Genomic DNA, 10,062 nt, shown 5'->3' on the forward strand with positions numbered 1-10,062 from the left:
GATTTCACATTTTCTAAGAAATTTTTTTACATAATATCTAATTTTTTTCATAAACAACACTACTGTCTACATATATATCTGAATCATCTTTTCATACATGAAGGACCAAAGCAACTGAATTGCCAGATAGTCACATTTCCTTTAAGATAAAACATTACCTGTTTCTGAGATGAGTGTGTCTTGAGCTTTTAAACACAGAACATTGACGTCAAATTGAATTAAGACCAACGTCTTTTGCTTTCTCTAGGCATCCACAGCTGGTCTCCTACATCTCACACTTATCTGAAGTCATATAGTCTTTAAAATTATCTCAGTTGTAGAAAATCTTTTCAGATCCTGCTATCATTCCATAAAGAGTTCTCCCCTTGCCACCTATGGAAATAGCCCACTCATTCTCTGACCCCTCCCTTTTCTTCATAGCACTTATCAGAAGCTGACATTATTCTATCCCTTTGTCTGTTTATCTGTCTGTGTTTGTTTATCATCAGTCTAGGATAGATTTGTTTATGGTCTGTCTCCACCACTATAACTGCACCTCCTTGAGGGCAGGGAAATTGTTTTATCTCCCGTGACAGACTAGAACTAGAATGACGCCTGGCACTTTTTAGAAACTCAATAATTATTTCTTGAATGAATAAGGAAATGAATATATAAGTGTAATGATTTTCATTAGAAAATGCCTTATTTTCCCTGTAAGAACTCTATACACTTCTTATTTTATAAGTTCAAAAAGTAATTTAGTAGTTCATTAAAAGTTTACTTGCATGCCTTTACAAGTTTTAATTTATATCTAATGCCCCTTCATAGATTTTCTGTTACAGTTCAGGCTGGGAGATTTATGCAGACTTCAAAGTTATTATTTACAGAACTTAATACATTACCTTATCTCAAAATTATAGCCACATACAGATGATAAGTGACCATAACCACATTACTGATGTGGGCACAATTAATACTGATTTAGTAGTATACATGTATATTCCTGGGAGTTTTAAAACTAACCTATACCAAGTGTTTCAATAAGGCTTATAGTTCATCAAAAGTTAGAAAACAATGCTAAAATGATTGTCATGGCATTTGGCGGACAATGAAAAATTTATACTGGGTTTCTTTTTCTTCCTTTCCTCAAAACATTTGTAGAGAGTCTATTATATAACCAGCTCTTTTCTAACACAAAGAATACAGAGAAGAATGAGCTCAAAGTCTAGAGGGATATAGAAAAGTAAACAGAAGATAATAATGCAACTCCAGTTGCTGTTTCTTTTCTTTATTGACTAAGTAGATGAAAACTCATATGCATTTCCTAACCAAGCCTCTTATATGATCTCACTGTCTTCTGTATTTTCAGTCAAAAGGGGAGATATTTATTAATTATTAAAAAGCTGGAAAAGCAAAGTTAATGTGTAATAGAAGAACAGGCAGCAGGTCAGTCTATCCATCTGGAAACAGCAAGCAGAACTCAAGAGTTCAAGGTGTGTGATTCTTAAAGCAAACTCCCAGAGTATCTATGGCTGTTCTCCAAGTAAACAGCAAGATTTATAAAGGAAAACCATGAAACTGAATCATTTCTTTCAAATATTCCACCCTTTCTGGCACATTTCCAATCAGATTGGTCTTTTTCCTGCTTCCAGTGTCTACACTCAAAACAAACAATTTTTTTTTTTAAATGCAGGGAAATCTTTGCACAGCATTTTAAAGGTGAAATCACCTATAATAAAGAGAAAAGTTTATGGAAGCTTTTAGTAATGAGGCAATTTTGGGTTATAGCATAGTAAACACATGAGAAGCTGATAATAAAAACTATGAATTATAAAAATAAATCAGCAAAGAACCCCAATGAGAACTGATGAAAATAAAAATAATCAGCAATTTTTTTTTTTAGAAATCTATATGTAGGAAATGACATTACAAGGAAAAAAAAATCATGAATAGTTGATGAAAATCAACTTGGCCAAAGCCTTCCACAGTTTTAGGCCAACGAACTTAAGAAAACTAGGTCACTCACTACTAGATCATGGTGAAATCAAGGCATTTTCTTCTTCCTGTTGGTAAACTGAGCTTGCCAGGGCAGTGCTAAATGAGCGAACGGTGAGGGCGAACAGATGGAGCAGGCACTGGGGTAACAGCCAGTGATAACGGGATTAAGTGAAAACAAAAACATGTTTAGAAACAACTGCACCTGCACCCATTAAAGCTTGCTTATGGCCACTGGGTCCTGATAGAAACCAGAACGTTTGACTCCTTGTAATTTGAAAGCTATTTTATAAGCCATTATTGTGCATTTCCTCATGCATGCCTTCCTTTTTATTGTCAGTGGAGGTTTCAAGGAAAATTGCCACAGGGCATTTTTAAAATGCAGAAGATCTGGTGATTTTACTGTGCTGGTTTTGTTTACCCAGATATTCTAACTTAATGTTTATTTTAACAACGTGGAATTACCTCGTACTTTTTTCAATGCATGATTTGATTGGCATTTGAAAGCTTTCAAAAATTAAAAAAACTAAATAAATCAGATGCTTACTACTCTCACAAAGGTTTTCCTTTAGATTTTTCAAGAGGAAAGGTAGGTGTCATCTTTAAACATACACACTGAGAAAAGGGGCACATAGCATTCGGTTGTGAGTTTGAGTTAGCAGATCTCTCAAATCATTACAACAAAATGTGAGCAGTAGGTACAAAGCCCAGAAGTAATACAGAGGAAATGCTATGTAAGGTTACCACCTCAGGAAATCTCAAAGTAAGACTAGATAGAGAACAAGTGGAGATGAAGGGCAGTCTAAGAAGAAAAGAGACACGTGAAAAGGGGGAAGAAGTGAAACAACACAGTGCATCTGGGAATTTCTAGAGCTGTTCAATATTTTAGTGGTGTAATTAAGCTAACAGCAGCCAATGCACTGCATGGCAGTGTGACATTTGTGAAGAACAGTGTATTAGTTATTTATTGCCCAAATTATCCTTAAAATTTAGCAGCTTAAAACAACATTTATTATTTCACAGTTCCTGTGAGCCAAGAATCTGGTCCCTGCTGACCTGGGTGCCTCTGTCTCAAGGTCTCTCATGAGGTTGTTGGCAAGCTGCTGGCCAGGGCTACAGTCATCTCAAGGCTTGATTGGGAATAGAGTCATTTCCAAGCTCACTCAAGTGGGTTTCTCCCAAGGGCTGCTCATAATATGTCAGCTTGCTTTCCCCAGAATGAGCAATCTAAGAAAGGAAGAAGACTTCCTTGCTCAAGAAGGAAGTCACAGTCTTTTATAACCCAATCTCATGCGTGACATGCCATCATGTCTGCTGTATTCTGTCTGTTAAACGTGAGTCACAAAGTCCAACCCACTCAAGGTAAGGTGATGGCATTAGGACATGAATATCAGGATGGGAGGAGCACTGGAGCCACGTAAGGGGCTGCCTACCACAAACACACATGAATTTCCCTCTAGGCATGCTTATGGTGGCATTGCCAAGCCTGAGGAGTCAACAACCAAAAGAGTGTTGAGCTGGCATTAGTGTAAGCCAAAGCTTTCACATAGAACCTTATATATATTCTTTTGCCTATGAGACCAAACTGGTGGCCTCAATTCTGCAGGTGACTAGGAAATCTGGGAAAGCTTTGTGGCAGCACCCAGAGTACAGACATTTATTAGGATAAAGATGCATCTACCTTCCTTTTTTTTTTTTTTGGAATCTCAACCTCACCATTGAAGGGAGACAGCCAATAGCAGCAACCTGCAATCTTGTTTTCATGTATCTAAGAAACTTTGTCTTGGTTAATCAAAATCCCTTTTCCTGAGCACAGGAAAAAGGAGTTAATCTCTTTTGGTTGTATGCAAGTTCGAAGAGTAAAAGCATCTTTTAAAAAATGGGTATACTATTGGTGCGAAGGTCAAAGCAAGATACTGGATAAGTAGGCAGGATCCGGAAAAGGTAGGCTTTGTCTCTCATACTTAAAAGCTTAGATTAATGCTGTGGGCGATGTGTGACCTCTGAAGGGGTTATGCTTTATAGAAAGCACATTGATACCAATGTGGAAGGAAGAGTGGGTTTGAAGGCTATGTTTCAAGGATGATTACTTCTTCAAATCCTCATATTTGGGACTGGTGCAGGAACTAAGACAGGGGCAGAAAAGACAGAGAATGGAATTGAGAGTTTTTTTAAAAGCAAAATGCATGAGATGATGACGGATTGAATGTAGAGTGTATGGAAGAACGAAGGACTTAGGTTAATTCCCAGTCTCCTAGTTTACTTGATGAGATCAATTGGGAATACAGAAGGAAATGTACATTTGAAAGAATTTATAATAGGAAAGAATAAATACAGAATATGGCTTTGAAAAGTTTCAAAAATCTGAGGTCAAAAGAAAATGAAGAAAGAACTAAAATAAATCATGCTACTGGAAAAAATTTTTTAAAAAGCAAACAGAATCCATAGTAACATTCTTCAGTCTACTGCTTTTTGTTTTACCACAGTATTTTTCAGTTTATTACTCTATTATCATTGGAATACATGAAAAGTGCTAAGCCAAAGTTTTGTAGACTCAGAATTAAAGAAACAAATAATATTAGAGAAAATAATATTCTACACGTTTGGAAAAATAAGGGGATAAAAAAGAATATTACTATTGTGCAACAAATCATGTCAGTTTTAAGATTATTTACCGAGGTCTGAATATGGAAATATTAAGGATAGTTTTCTTTCCAAAACCAAGTGGAATTCTGTTGTTGCTATTAATTCTTAAATTATAATATGTTCTCAAGGAAAATCCCCGACATTCATGGTTTTAGACACAGAAATTGTTTGTTATTCATTAGATGCAAAACTGACTTGAGCTTTCCTTAGCCTTCCAATTAACTGTTGCAAAAAGAAATTCTATTTACAAATTTATTAATATTGCTATCACTTCAAAGTGGGATGAAGAATTTCCTAACATATTTTACCAATAATTTTACATTTGTTCTCTAGACCATTTTCTGAAATATATTTTGCTTGTCAATGGGAGCACAGGATTTTAGAAACCGAAACCTAAAGGATCTGTCCCAGATCTAACAAGAGAATATACTTAGGCAACATCTTAAAATAAGCCTCCTTGACTTGTTAATAATGGTAACAATAATAGTTTATGATAATAATGACAACCAATATAGAACATTTATTGAGTTCTTACTAAGTAACTGACACTATGCAGGGCTGTTTAGGTGTGTTCTTTCTTTAAATTCCTTAACATTTCTATGTGGGACTATTATTAGCCCTATTTTAAAGATGAGGACACCAAGGGCCATGCTTCCACAAGACAAGAACAGTGGAATCAAGATTTGAACTCAGGTAGTCTGGCTGAAGAGTCCATGACTTTTAACCACTTCTGTATGTTTTTTCCAGGCATTTATTGTCCTTAAAGCAATGAAACATTCCAGCGCACTTGAGTTAATACAGTTCATTTTCTACATTCTTTATCCTTTTGGAGGAGTAAAGTGAAGTACGGCCTAGTTAAATAATTTTCTGAAGGTATTTTAGCTATTTAAAAATATTACAGTAGTAAAGTAGTAAATAAAGTGTTCCAGAAGGAAAATAAGAATATGTAGATACCTCTGTTAAATGACCTGGAATGTTGAACTATGTCATATTTTACTTGTGAGCCAAAATAAAAATGTTTTTTTCTAGAAATGATACATAGATGTTCTTTCACATTGAAAGTAAATATTTTTCTTGAACTATCTAAATGTTATCTTGGAACATATAGAGCAATGCCCTAACTCATGGTGATCTACTTTCTTTTATTAGTTTTTACTTTATTTTTGCTGAAAGGCTGAGGGTCTTGGGTGGAAAGATGAAAACTTTAGATTTTATCTGAAGTAAAAGAAAAACAATACAACCATGAAAAGTATTCTAGATGAGAAAAGACCAATTGATAAATTCATACCTCCAACCAACTGATTATATAATATCTCTTGGGTGCTGTGGTAATACTGTTAAAACATGGTTTGTATCTTTGAAATATCAGATTTAATTTAAATCAATTTTAAGCCAACTACTTTAGTTCACCATTGGTGAGTAATACAGCCAGTCCCCACAATGTTTAAGTTAGTGAAGAAATGGAAAATCAGGGAAAGAACATATGCTAGTTTTGATCTGCTATGAATGTGAAACGCCAAAAGCATTACAAAGAAAGATAGTTCGTAACACATTTCAGCACCAGTGAAGTGTGGGGGGAAAATTTAATCTTGATACATTTTGCTTTTACTTTCCTTTTAATTCTCATTATCTGATAATCACTTATTCAACTTTGAACACCAGTTGTATAAATGTATTTGTTTCATTTTTAAGTATATTTAAAATATAATATAAAATAAGTATAAAGTAAGTGTATTTGGAGGCTTTTTAAGAGATATTTTCTTCTCTCTTCTAAGTTAAATTTACCGAGTATTTGTGATTGCCTAATGGGACACATTTTTTTTTTTAAGGCAAAAGAAAATCCACCCAAACACTTGAAAATTACAGGCAGCTTCAATCTATAAATTTTAATGTTATTATTCTAATTATGTCATAGAGGAAGAGTCCAAACTTCTGGCTAAATTTGACAGATTGAACACACCCATTTACCTCTGCTCCCTCTGGAAAGCCTAATGAAATTACAGTAAAGGGATAAAAATTGTGTAAACTCACAAGGGCAATGAGAACTAGGGAGGAAGTGAATGACAAAGAGAGAAACCCACAAAACCATAGACGATGTAAAGCAGATTGTGGGGCATTGGTTAATGCAGCAGAAGAGGTGGATGCCTGAGTGTTCTCTGCAAAAGGGAGAGAAAATTAGAGGCACTAGGCACGTGAAAGCTCCACTGGGTATCCAAGTTATGTGAAAACCTGTATGAGTACTGGTTAGAACAGTCTTCCATCCCCAACGTAGCTCTGGCATCCAGGAAAGTGTCTTTCCTTCCCTTGCACACATTTAGAGACGTTGAAAAATACAGGGTCTCTGTAACTCAGAGACCAGTCAAGCAGGAGGATCAGAAGCTACACTGAAAACATAATCATAAAGTGTCAACAAACCAGAAGGTCTAAATAAGAACATCCCAGCTCCCTTTTCTGATTAACTCTCAGACTGGCAATGAGGTCTATACTTGCCACCATTTTGTCCCTGTAATGGGCAGATGATTAGAGAAGTCTTTGCTGGTAAAACTGACCTCTGATGAGAAAGAACCTGACTTGGGTTAAGACCCCCTTGACTAATTGGGTTCTTCTTCACTCAGGAGCTCCATGATGAGATCTACTTTGGTACCTTTAGAAAAATTCTGCCACGGAGACAGAGACCTTCCAAATGGAGTTTTTAGTCCTTTCTCTTACATATAAATAAACTAAGGAACTCCAGACATTGGAGGGAAGTTTCTAACATAAACAAAAATGATAAAAAAGACAAAGAGAAAAGGAGACTCAAGAGAAATTTAGTCAATGAAGAAAGCAAAATAAAAATCTCAAAATACACAAAATTGACATCCTCAAAGAGTTGAAAGAAAGTAGCTCACCATGATGTAAAAAAGAAACACTCAGAGAATAAGACAAATCTTTTAAGAATTAGAAAAATAATGGAAACAAATATTCAGGAAATATTAAGAAAGTACTTGGATGTAGTGATGTATCAAGAATGGAACAGTGGGAGTGGTCTAACCTGGATGCAGGCAAGAAAGGGGTGCACGGTGAGCAGAAAATTTAAAAGTAATAAAACCAACTAAAACTAGTCTGCTTTTTATTATTAGCATGAGTCAACAATTCTAAACCACATCAGTGATAAAGTATTCTTATCCACAACAATTTTGTGTGCATCTAATTGCTAAACAGTTGTTGCAGCTGCTACTGAGTCTAAGAAGAAATGAACTCAAGGAAACAAAGATATGGATGGACAATACTAACGTTTTTAGAATTTATTGTGAAATGAGATTTTTATGTTTTAATAGTGATTTACCTATTATCATTTCTTATTTTATATAATTTTGCTCTCCTGACCCTTTTTCCTTGTGAAATTAGCAAGTGGTTTGTCTATTTTGTTACTTTTTTTCATGACAACAGGACTGAATTATTAGTAAGGTAGACTATTTTCCCATTGTCTTTACTTTTATATTTAGTAACTCCTCTTTTGAGCTTCCTTTGATTTGCTGTTTTTTTATCTGTTTTTTGGGGGATGGGGTAGGCTGTAGTTATTTAATCCATCTATTCATTTTACTTTTATATTTTAATAGGTATCATTGACATACATTAAAATATGCACATATTTAAAGTGCATTATTTAGGTTTTGCCTGCATAAAATCCATAAAACTGTACTGACAGTAAGGATGATGAACACACCTATTACCCCAAAACCTTTCTTTTCACCTTGTATGATCTTTCTCCCACCTCTCCCCAACCTCTCATCCCGAGACAATCACAGATCTGCTTTCTTATACTATAGATTAGTTTGCATTTTTAGAATTTTGTATAAATAGAATCATTTATGGACTCTTTTATCTGGCGTCTTTCACTCAGCATAATCATTTTGGGATTCACCCATGTTGTAACATGGATCAGCAACTTATTGTTTTTTGTTTGTTTGTTTTTTGGGATTTTTTTGCTTAGTATTCCTTTCTATGTCTACACTACTGCTTTTTTATCCATTAGCCTGTTAACGGACATTTGGGTTGTTTCCGGTTTGGGGCTGTCATGAATCATGCTCCAATGACCACGTACAAGTGTTTGTATGAGCATCTCTTTTTGATAACTAACTGGGAGAATGACTAATTCATATAGTAGATGAATATTTAACCAATAAGAAACTGTCAAAAAAATTCTCCAAAGTGATTGTACTATTTTACATTCCCACTAGCAGAGAATGAGAGTTCCACATCTTTGCCAAAAGGTGATATGATCAGTCATTTATTTTAGCTATACTGATAGGTGTGAGGTGTATTTCATTATGGTTTTACTTTGTATTTTCCTAGTGAGATTATTATTGTTGAACATCTTTTCAAGTGTTTCTTTGCCATCCATGTACTGTTTCTGGTAAGATACCTGTTCAAGTCAATTGCCTGCTTTTATTATCGCCTTCTTTGTTTTCTAATAATTGAGTTTTGAGAGTTCTTTATATAGCCTGGATCCAAGTCTTTTATCAGATATATGCTTTAAAAGTATTTCCAAGTCTGTGACTTGCCTTTTCATTCTGCTAAGGGTATCATTTGAAGAATAGACATTCTTAATTTTCATGAAGTACAATTTTTCAGTTTTCCTTGTATGGATTATGCTTCTGCACGTGTTAGAAAACCCACAAATTGTCATTATTTTTGCTTTAAATAGTTGATTATATTTTAAACATATTGAAATAAATTTAAAAATCTTTCTGTTTACCAAAGTACTTATCATTTTTTGTATTCTTCATTCCTTTGTGTACATCCAGGATTCTGTCTGGTATAATTCTCCTGCTTAAATGACTTCCCTTAACATTTCTCGTAGTACTGGTCAGTTGATGATGAATTACTTCGGCTTTTCTATGTTTGAGAATCTTATTTTGCTAGTTTCTTGAATGATAATTTTGGGTAAACTGGGTAAAGGTTGGGTCAAAAAATTCTTGGTTGACATTTTTCTTTCAGTTGTTTAAAGGTATTTTTCCAGTGTCTTCCCACTTGCATTGTTTCCTACCAGAAATATCCTGTCTTCCTTACCTTTGTCTCTCTGGATATAATGTATCTTCTTTCTCCTTCCCCTCTTCTGCTGCTTTTAAGAAATTTTTTCTCTGTCACTCACTTTAAGAAATTTGATTCTGATGTACTTTGGTGTAATTTTCTTTATACTTCTTACAGTTGGAGTTCATTGAGGTTTCTGGATTTGTGGGTTTATAGATTCCATCAAATTTGGAATTTTTCAGCATTATTTCTCATATTTTTTTCTTCCCTGTCTCTCTTTTGTTAATTTAAATTGCCCGTATATTAGTCTGTTTGAAGTTATCCCTCAGCTTACAGAATTGCCACACATTTTTCCATGCTTTTTTCTTTCTGTGTTTAGTTCTGTACAGATTCTATTGTTAATTCAACAACTGTGTCTTTTTTGCTTGT

This window comes from Camelus bactrianus, chromosome 3, assembly GCF_048773025.1.
Source record: "Camelus bactrianus isolate YW-2024 breed Bactrian camel chromosome 3, ASM4877302v1, whole genome shotgun sequence".
Lineage (NCBI taxonomy): Eukaryota > Metazoa > Chordata > Mammalia > Artiodactyla > Camelidae > Camelus > Camelus bactrianus.